Here is an 8,208-nt window from a genome sequence, read left to right on the forward strand (position 1 = left end):
ATGTTCTGGAAAAGTTGAAATTAATTATCCCCTCAATACAATACTCTATTACATGTTGTAGGGGAAGTACATAAGTTCATGAAGCATAGAAAACTTGTCCATCTGTTTTTTTAATGCAGTGGTGTTTTTCCTCTCATTTTTGCAATTCTATTTTTTTTAAATTTGTATATGCTTCATAAGGGCGGGGGAACTCACCCCAACTTTGTCGCACGAGAAACAAATGGGGAATTCGTCAATCACTATGTGAAAAACAGAAAAAGAAAAGAAGAAACGAAAAGAACAGATAAAAAAGAAACATTCTTATATGGAATTAATCAAAACTGTTTGCTGCAAATACATGACTGTGAAAGAAGAAAAAAGAAATCCTTTTTAAATCTCAGTTTCGTTAATTGTATAGAAAGCAATAGAGACAAAAGACCCCCCAAAAACTTAGTAACTTCCCTGTTAGAAAGAAAAATGCACATTTAGGGTACCACTAACATCGCTACCAACCAAACCTTCACTGGTCCTGTTGTAAACTAGAATACGGGGGATGTGTGCTACCTTGGAGCGTTCTTCATCGCCTGAATCTCTACGTAGAGGCTCTATATACTCACCAGGCATATCTGTGAACTGCAAGGTTTGAAGAGTGGTGAGGTGTTGGAAGCCTTGAGGCAACCGCTTCATTCTCAATATGCCTTCAATGTACAGTTCTCTGAGGCATGGCATCGCTCCCTTCTCCAATTCTTCCCACTATTCCAATTCACTCAAATGTTCTACAACGAGAAGTTCAAGTTTGGGGAAGCTGCCTGCGCTGCATTTTGCTAGATGCTTACCCTCATATGATTCCTTTAATTAAAGGAGCCCCATGAGTTTGGGCAATTTGTGAAGGATGGCAAATGGGTCCTGGGTAATTTTGGTATAGGATAAGAGCAGGACAACGAGAGAGTGAAGAGAGACAACACACATGGGCAGCTTTTGACCAGCTAGAGGCCCATTTAGAGCTAACAGTTCGAGAGTGGTTTGGGAAGGAGAAAGGTCTTCAATCTGCAGAGGAGTTGAATCAGGATGTTTAGATGCTATGAGTAAAAAACGTAGTGAGGCCACACTTTGGATGGATGTGCACAGTGCTTTCCCATCCTCACTCCTCTCTAATTGAAGTTGTAATTCCTCGAGCAGTGTTAATTTGCGCAGCCCTCTAACAATCTTTGAATCAGCTAATATACACCCACCCCAGCGTCTGAAGGTTCGTCGAACTCCTTAAACCATTTGTAAATCCTCCATCAGGTGAAAATCGGAAGCGGGAAACAATCAAAGATTTCAGAGTATTGGCTTTAGAGATTCCAGTGGGCAGTTTCCCCTAGAATCCCTCAAAGTCTAGCGTTTGCAAGCGTCTTAAGTTCTTGAAGGACTTGGGAAGCTTTGTAACACCTGTATTCCTTAATCCGACGTACCTCAAATGAATGAGGTCTCCCACTTCATCTGGCAAATGCTTAACAGAGATGCCTTCAAGGTCCAGCACCCTCAAAAACTTGGTGGCAGAGAAGTCAAGCTTAAGTGAGGGCGCTTTAAATCTCGGTCCGTTGCGCGGAACATTGAAAATGTTCGGAGATGGGGAGACATTTTTATTTCTTTTGGAAGAGCTGAAGCACATCGGCGTTTGTCCGAACTTGCAATTTTCTCGATCGCAAAACTTTCCATACAACTCTTTGTTAGCAAAAGAAAGACCGAGTTCCCCGTACGGTAACATACCTGATTGAATACGTTGAATGAATCAAACTTCTTGCCCACAAAAATTAAGATGGGCTACTTTCTCTTCCGTCATTCCCTCCTTACCTTCCAAGAAACCCTCTGCAACCCAGAGCCGTACCAAATCTTGGGAGAGGAATCTCATAGTCCTCAGGAAATAAACAACAATCTAAGAAACAACACCTTAATGAAGGATCCAAATCATCGTAACTTAGTTCCAGAACAGAGCTAACCATGTCGTTTTTGCTCAACACCATCCCCACCCTACCGGGATGCATCCTGCCAACTCGATTTATCGGATTTCCCATACATCCTGCCACCCATAACAACAATTGCCAATGGAAGACCACCACATTTCTCTACAATAAGTCTCGCTTCATTCTCCAAGTCCTCGGGACAAGGGCGATTCCCATAGGCCTTCTTGTATCATTCATTGCCTGATAGTGGTTTGAGTTTGTAAATGAATCGGTAACGTCTTCTTTACGAGTCGTAATGATAAAACGACTGCCATTTTTTGATTTTGGAAGTGAATTGTGAACCACCGTAAGCACATCTTTATGCCATACATCATCCAAGATCACAACATATTTCTTATCAGCTAAATATTTATGGAGATGTTCTACTAGTTTTATTTCTTCCATACCATCCAACCCCTCTAAAACATCGTTGTTATCTTTAAAAAGCTCTTTTAGGACGGTTGTTAAATTTTCTTTCGGGTGTACCGGTATAAATTTTTCTGGCTTACCCAGGCCACCCATGCCGAAAATAGACATTACCTGTACTTGCGGCTCACCGTGAACTAACCATCTTTCTATATACTCCACTTCGTCCTCAATTCCGAAGATGTCTGCCTCCTCACTCAAATGGGAAATGGATTGGATAAAATCCGTTGTTGAAGTCTCACCGCCGGAAGAGATGGGTACTTGCTGTGTTGGAAGCTGGTAATTAGTCCCTCTCTTTGCAATGTCTTCAACGCCTTGTCTGATACGCAAACACGTGCTTTATGGGAAGCTCCCCGGTATGGGTGCGACCCAATGGTTTAAAAAGCGGATCGGTGATCCGGATCGAACATTTCAAAAATCGATTTGGATACGATTCAGATCCAGAATCGATTGAATCAGTCAGATTAAAGCTTTAAAAAAAATCTGAAAAAATTATTAAAATTTATTATAAGTATTGTTTTTTAAGAATCCAATAAGAAATGAAGGTACTACATTATTAACTTTCATTTTTTTCATCAATTTGTGAATATTGAGATGCTCTTTCCCTGTATAAACTTATGTTAACCATTAAATTTGCATCACATAAAAGAAAAATCATAGAATTATCATAGATAAAATATATAATTATACATGGACTATTATACAGAGTAGACTAATCAATGAAAGAATGGCCATTAAAATCTCGTTTTACGAAAAACCTTAATCCGCTAAAAAAATCCAAATTATTACAGCCTAACTAACTATAATCCAAAATTATTAAAACCTAACTAATTATAATATTATATACTGAAATTATAGTTATTAGTTTACATTTTATAATTATTTTATTAGACAAATAATAACAAATTAAAAATATTTTATAATATTATCTAATTTAAAATGTATTATTGACAACTGTAAAAAAAATAGTACATTATATGATTTATAATGTAAAAATTAATAAATAAAATAAAAGATTTGGTTATCAATGTAAAAATTAATAAAATGCGTACAAATTTTGGAAATAACACTTCAATTTTTCAAAAATTTATTTTTTTAGGTTTCTATAATAAATTTAGTGAAAGAGATTTTTAGTAGAAAGATGGAGATTTCAAATAGAATAAACTTTTTATGTTTTATTTTTTTATGCTTTTCATATTATTTAAAAAAATAATTATACCACTATATACAACAAAAATTAACTGATATACAAAAAATTAACTTTTTTATTTTTCATTTTTTTATGCTTTTTATATTATTTACAAAAATATTTATACAATATATAAAATAAAAACTATACAACACAAAATAATAACGCCCACGAGGGGACTCGACCTTGAGACATCACATGAAGAAGCAAAAATCTTAACCACCACGCCACCTCACCATATGTGGTTATATTTTGATGATTAATAGAATATATTTAAATTCTTTTTTCATTTAATGATGTTTGGGAATTATCCCACATCGAAAGATGAGTATTCCACTTTGGTATATAAATACCTATGTAATATAGATTAATATGTTTGTGTAGAAATATTAGGGTAACCTCACACGTGTCGCATGCATGCACGGAGGGAACTAGATAGAATCGGACAGAACCGGATTGGAACCCCGACGGTTCTCCTCTAAAACCAGACGGTTTCCGATTTTGGTTCCTCAGTCGAATCGGGTGAGTCCGGTTCAACTCGCCGGTTTTTAAAACACTGGTGCGACCAATTTGCCTAATAACCCTCTACTCCTTTGTATGCTCGCAATCTGGATCAGGAAACTGTCGATGACATCCTCGGAATCGCGCGCCAGCTCTCTTACTTGTTGGATCCAAGCATCAAATAATTTATTTTTCTCAATTGACTTAGTAGACCCCCATATATTATCAGCATCCCAGAGAACCGCTTTCATGATGGAGAGTTCATCTCTGATCCACTGAAGGTCATCTCTCACCCCTTAAAGGAGGTAAGCTTCTTTTACAACGAGTTCTGCCAATTTTCCAAGCAAAACTGATACTACCATGTCCGCCATCTCTCTCTCTAAACAACAATGTGCTTGGTTTGCTATAAATACTCCATAGCTGCCTTCTGTCTTCACCCTTCCATGGAACTATTCGCGCATTTCATTGCTGACTTAAACATAATTAATTTCAAGTCAAATCAAACATAGAAAACCATTCAGAAACTTAAAAAATAAGGCTTATGAAATTTTATATTAATTTTCTTTGCTTACTTGTCAATAAAGAATTACCACTCATGATAACATGTAGCGAGCTGTAGTTAAGTAAGTGCCAAATATCCCAATTTTCCATCTCTTGTGATTGGGCAATGATCCTCTGTATTTTGAATCGAATGACTCTAAACAATGGTTAAGAAGACAGATCGGTGACTCGAGTTGTCAACGCCCATACCCATATCGGATCAGTGGAACAGTGGGTCGGATAAGAGAATCGGTCGAATCGACAAAGTTTGTCTCAAATTATTTTAAAAAAATTATTCTAAATATTTAAAAATAGTATTGTATTAGTTTCTAAAAAAAATTAAAAGTGATGTATTATGTATTTTCATTACTTTGTAAAAATAGATGAATATTGAGACATTATTTTTTGATTAAATGTCTGTATAATTATTAATTATTATATTATAATAAACATGATTATAAAATTATTAGAAAACGATTATATTTCTTTTTCTTTTTTTTTTCTTTTTTGATAAGTCATTTCATTTCATATGATTAAAAACAAAAATAAAACCTTCTAGAAATTTTAATATTGTAATATTAAAAAATTCCAAAAAAAAAAAAAAACTAAAAAAAAAAAAAAACGAAGATGTTTAAATTCAAAAAATAAAAAAAATGGCTTGTTCATTGACCGACGTTGCCCAAATCCAAACCTGTTTATTGATGAAACAAAAAAATATTGAACAAATGGTATGAAATAGAAAAACTAGCCAAAGTATTTTGTCGCATGTCTTTATATATTATATGGTTATTGCGTTCGTCCAAATAAGCGTGCGTTCGAAATAAGTCTTTATAATAAATGCACTGTCCTTGTCATCGCATTTGAAAAGTAGGCAGGACGGTCGCATATTGGGCGATTGAAGGAGTATATAAAAGTTTGATGCTCATTATGTGGCTGTGAGCAGGTAGGGTGTGCAGGAGGGTCCCATACGTTGTGACTTGTGATACAATATCCGTCGACCGACACCAAATTTTTATTAAAATATATATAAATAATATAAAAAACCTGGTTCTCTTATTAAAAAAATGTTAAAAAAACCTTATTTTTTTTGGGATCCAGATATCAATTTTTTATTAAATTGAACAATTTCGATTCGGATAAGTGATTTTTTAAACACTGAACCAACCTGGTTCTCTTGAATCTTGTAAAAGCATTCCAATATATTATAGGATCTAGATCGCTTTGGACGATTTTCAAATAACATTGAACGATTTCAATCCGAATCAACGATTTTTTAAACACCGACCCTAAATATTTTAAATATCTCAACATTGAAATGTATTTCTCGTATCTTATAATTTTTTAAGCTAATAAATCGGTCAAGCCTCGATCCTAAAAATTTTCAAATTTTAATATCGCTTGGCATGTGATTTAAGATTTACTCGGCCACATGTATGGAACTTGATTTGTTAATTATTGGGAGTTTTCTACCTTCAAATTTAATATCTGTTAGAGCAATGAGAGAGATACTAAATCAGCTAGTCCCTCTCAGTGTGGAAAGAGTGACTCAGCCACTTATTTTGTGATGCCGTACGGCCAGCTATTGATGTAAATCAAACATTAAAGACTATGCTGTGGAATAATTTGGGTCTGGTATGCAAAAGTGATGCTTTTTCACCACTAAATTTTGCGTTGCAGTTGTGACTCAGGGGATTTTGTGCGACTTTTGAAAAGTTGATGGCCCACTTTGAAGGATATGGATCGAGCAGATTCATAGACATTTGTAAACCTTAAAATTGGATGGTCCTCATAATGTATAATAAAGTAGCATTATTTCTTTAGGACTTTTATGTTGGTTTTTTCTAGTCCCTACATCTCGAAGTTGATAATCAGTTTTCAACATCGGGACAATACTTTCTGATGGACTTTTTAAGGTGTGAATCACTACAATATAAATTGGGAATTTTATATAAAAATTCTCATATTATAATCTGCCAAAATAAATATGGGATTAATGTTTCAGCAAAATGCTTGCCACATTTGAAAGCCATGGTTTCCTTAGATTGACAACCGAATGATGAAAAAGAAGAAAACGAAAATTGCAAACCACTTATCAACCCCACAAAGTGGACTTGGGGCTCCTAGAAAGCTCCAAACTGATTGATCCATGTCTATTGAAATGGAATGTCGATGTTTATTTATTATGGCTACGGAGATTCGATGTTTATTTATTACGGCTACGGAGATGGAGCATTTTTAAGAGGTCTCAATTCATTCTCAGCAGATTGAGCTTGGTTGGGATGATTTTAGACCTTTTTGGGTCCTCACTACTTCAAGAAATTGGTTAAAAATGAGTGCAGTACTCAAAAATTGTCATGATTTGGTATCGTCTCCCTTGTCTATTTATCTATCGGGATTATATATTATGAGACCATTTATCTTTGATATATGGAGGTCACAATTATTAATAGTCATCAAAGTTCGAAATTTTTTTTTTAAAAGTTTGAGTTTAATCAATGGCTCATACAAAACCACCCGATTTGAAATTTAACAGACAAGAGCGATTGTAGTCTCCTTGTACTAAAAAGAGGATGTGTAGAGATATTTTTCATAAAAATAATCATCTCTCTCTATACTCTCTTTAACAGTAAACCTCTTGACTGGTTTGAACCTGTAAAAGATACTTTCTTAATGTATCACTTAGTTACTTCTCTATTGCAGTTTGGAACTGGGAGTTTCAAGTCTCCTCCGAATCTCCTCATGTATCAAAAGTCTAATGATTATCATGCAAGTTTATACACCTGAATAGAGAGAGGAATTCTCTTGCAGGCACTTTCAGTTACAGACTTATAATTTTTTTATTTTTATTTTTATTTTTTTCTTTTTTTCTTCTTTTTCTCTTTGTTTGCAAGCAGGCCTCAACTTTTTGCCTCTTCGAATGTCTTAATGATATTTCGTTAACTGTTTTGAAAAAATAAAAAAGGGGTGCTTCCCAACATTTTTCATCCTTTTTGAAGAGATGCAAACTAATCAACGCATTAATGGCACTGTCAATGATCAACAAAAATTGATTAGAGTCAATATAACTGTCTTGCATGAGCTCCTATGTAACTGTCTTGCACTTCCCGACAGCACTTTCGGCAACGAAAATCTTCATGATGGTTTTAAAATCAATTTTAAACACCCAAATATAGTACAAATCTTGCATATATATCAACATTTATTTTTAACACAAAATGAACAATCTAGATAATTTATATATACTATTTTTAAAGCTTGAAATACTATTTTTTTTTCCTAACCATAATGTTCAAACTGATATTATCTATCTAAAGGTTTTTCTTTCCTTTAATTGCAATCTTCAACGAGCTAGAGGATTTATTTATTTTGATGGGGCTGCAACCTTGTCAAACCATTTTATCAACTTTATGTCAAACCATTTTATCAACTTTATGATGTGGGGTCCGCATAAATTTTGGAGCCGTATCTGTAGCATATCTTCTCTCAAGGAAAAAGGGAAAACTATTTTGCTTTTAGAAAAGAAGAAAGTTTATATAATGTGTGATGTAAGACATAATGTCTCTTATTTTTTAACTTGCCTTTGAAATT

At 34.4% G+C, this 8,208-nt stretch overlaps 1 long non-coding RNA gene and 1 pseudogene across 1 annotated transcript; one reads left to right on the forward strand and one right to left on the reverse strand.

Moving 5' to 3' along the window:
* Positions 1-286: 286 nt before the first annotated feature.
* On the reverse strand, positions 287-2,822 carry LOC148780458 (putative disease resistance RPP13-like protein 2; annotated as a pseudogene).
* A 1,022-nt stretch (positions 2,823-3,844) lies between these two features.
* On the forward strand, positions 3,845-6,443 carry LOC148780459 (uncharacterized). Its single transcript, XR_016040041.1, has 2 exons — positions 3,845-4,385; positions 6,298-6,443. It is a non-coding gene; the product is annotated as an uncharacterized LOC148780459 (long non-coding RNA).
* Positions 6,444-8,208: the final 1,765 nt, after the last annotated feature.

Source organism: Amborella trichopoda, chromosome 9 (assembly GCF_054954075.1).
Source record: "Amborella trichopoda isolate Santa Cruz 75 chromosome 9, AtrichopodaSantaCruz75HAP2 v2.0, whole genome shotgun sequence".
NCBI lineage: Eukaryota > Viridiplantae > Streptophyta > Magnoliopsida > Amborellales > Amborellaceae > Amborella > Amborella trichopoda.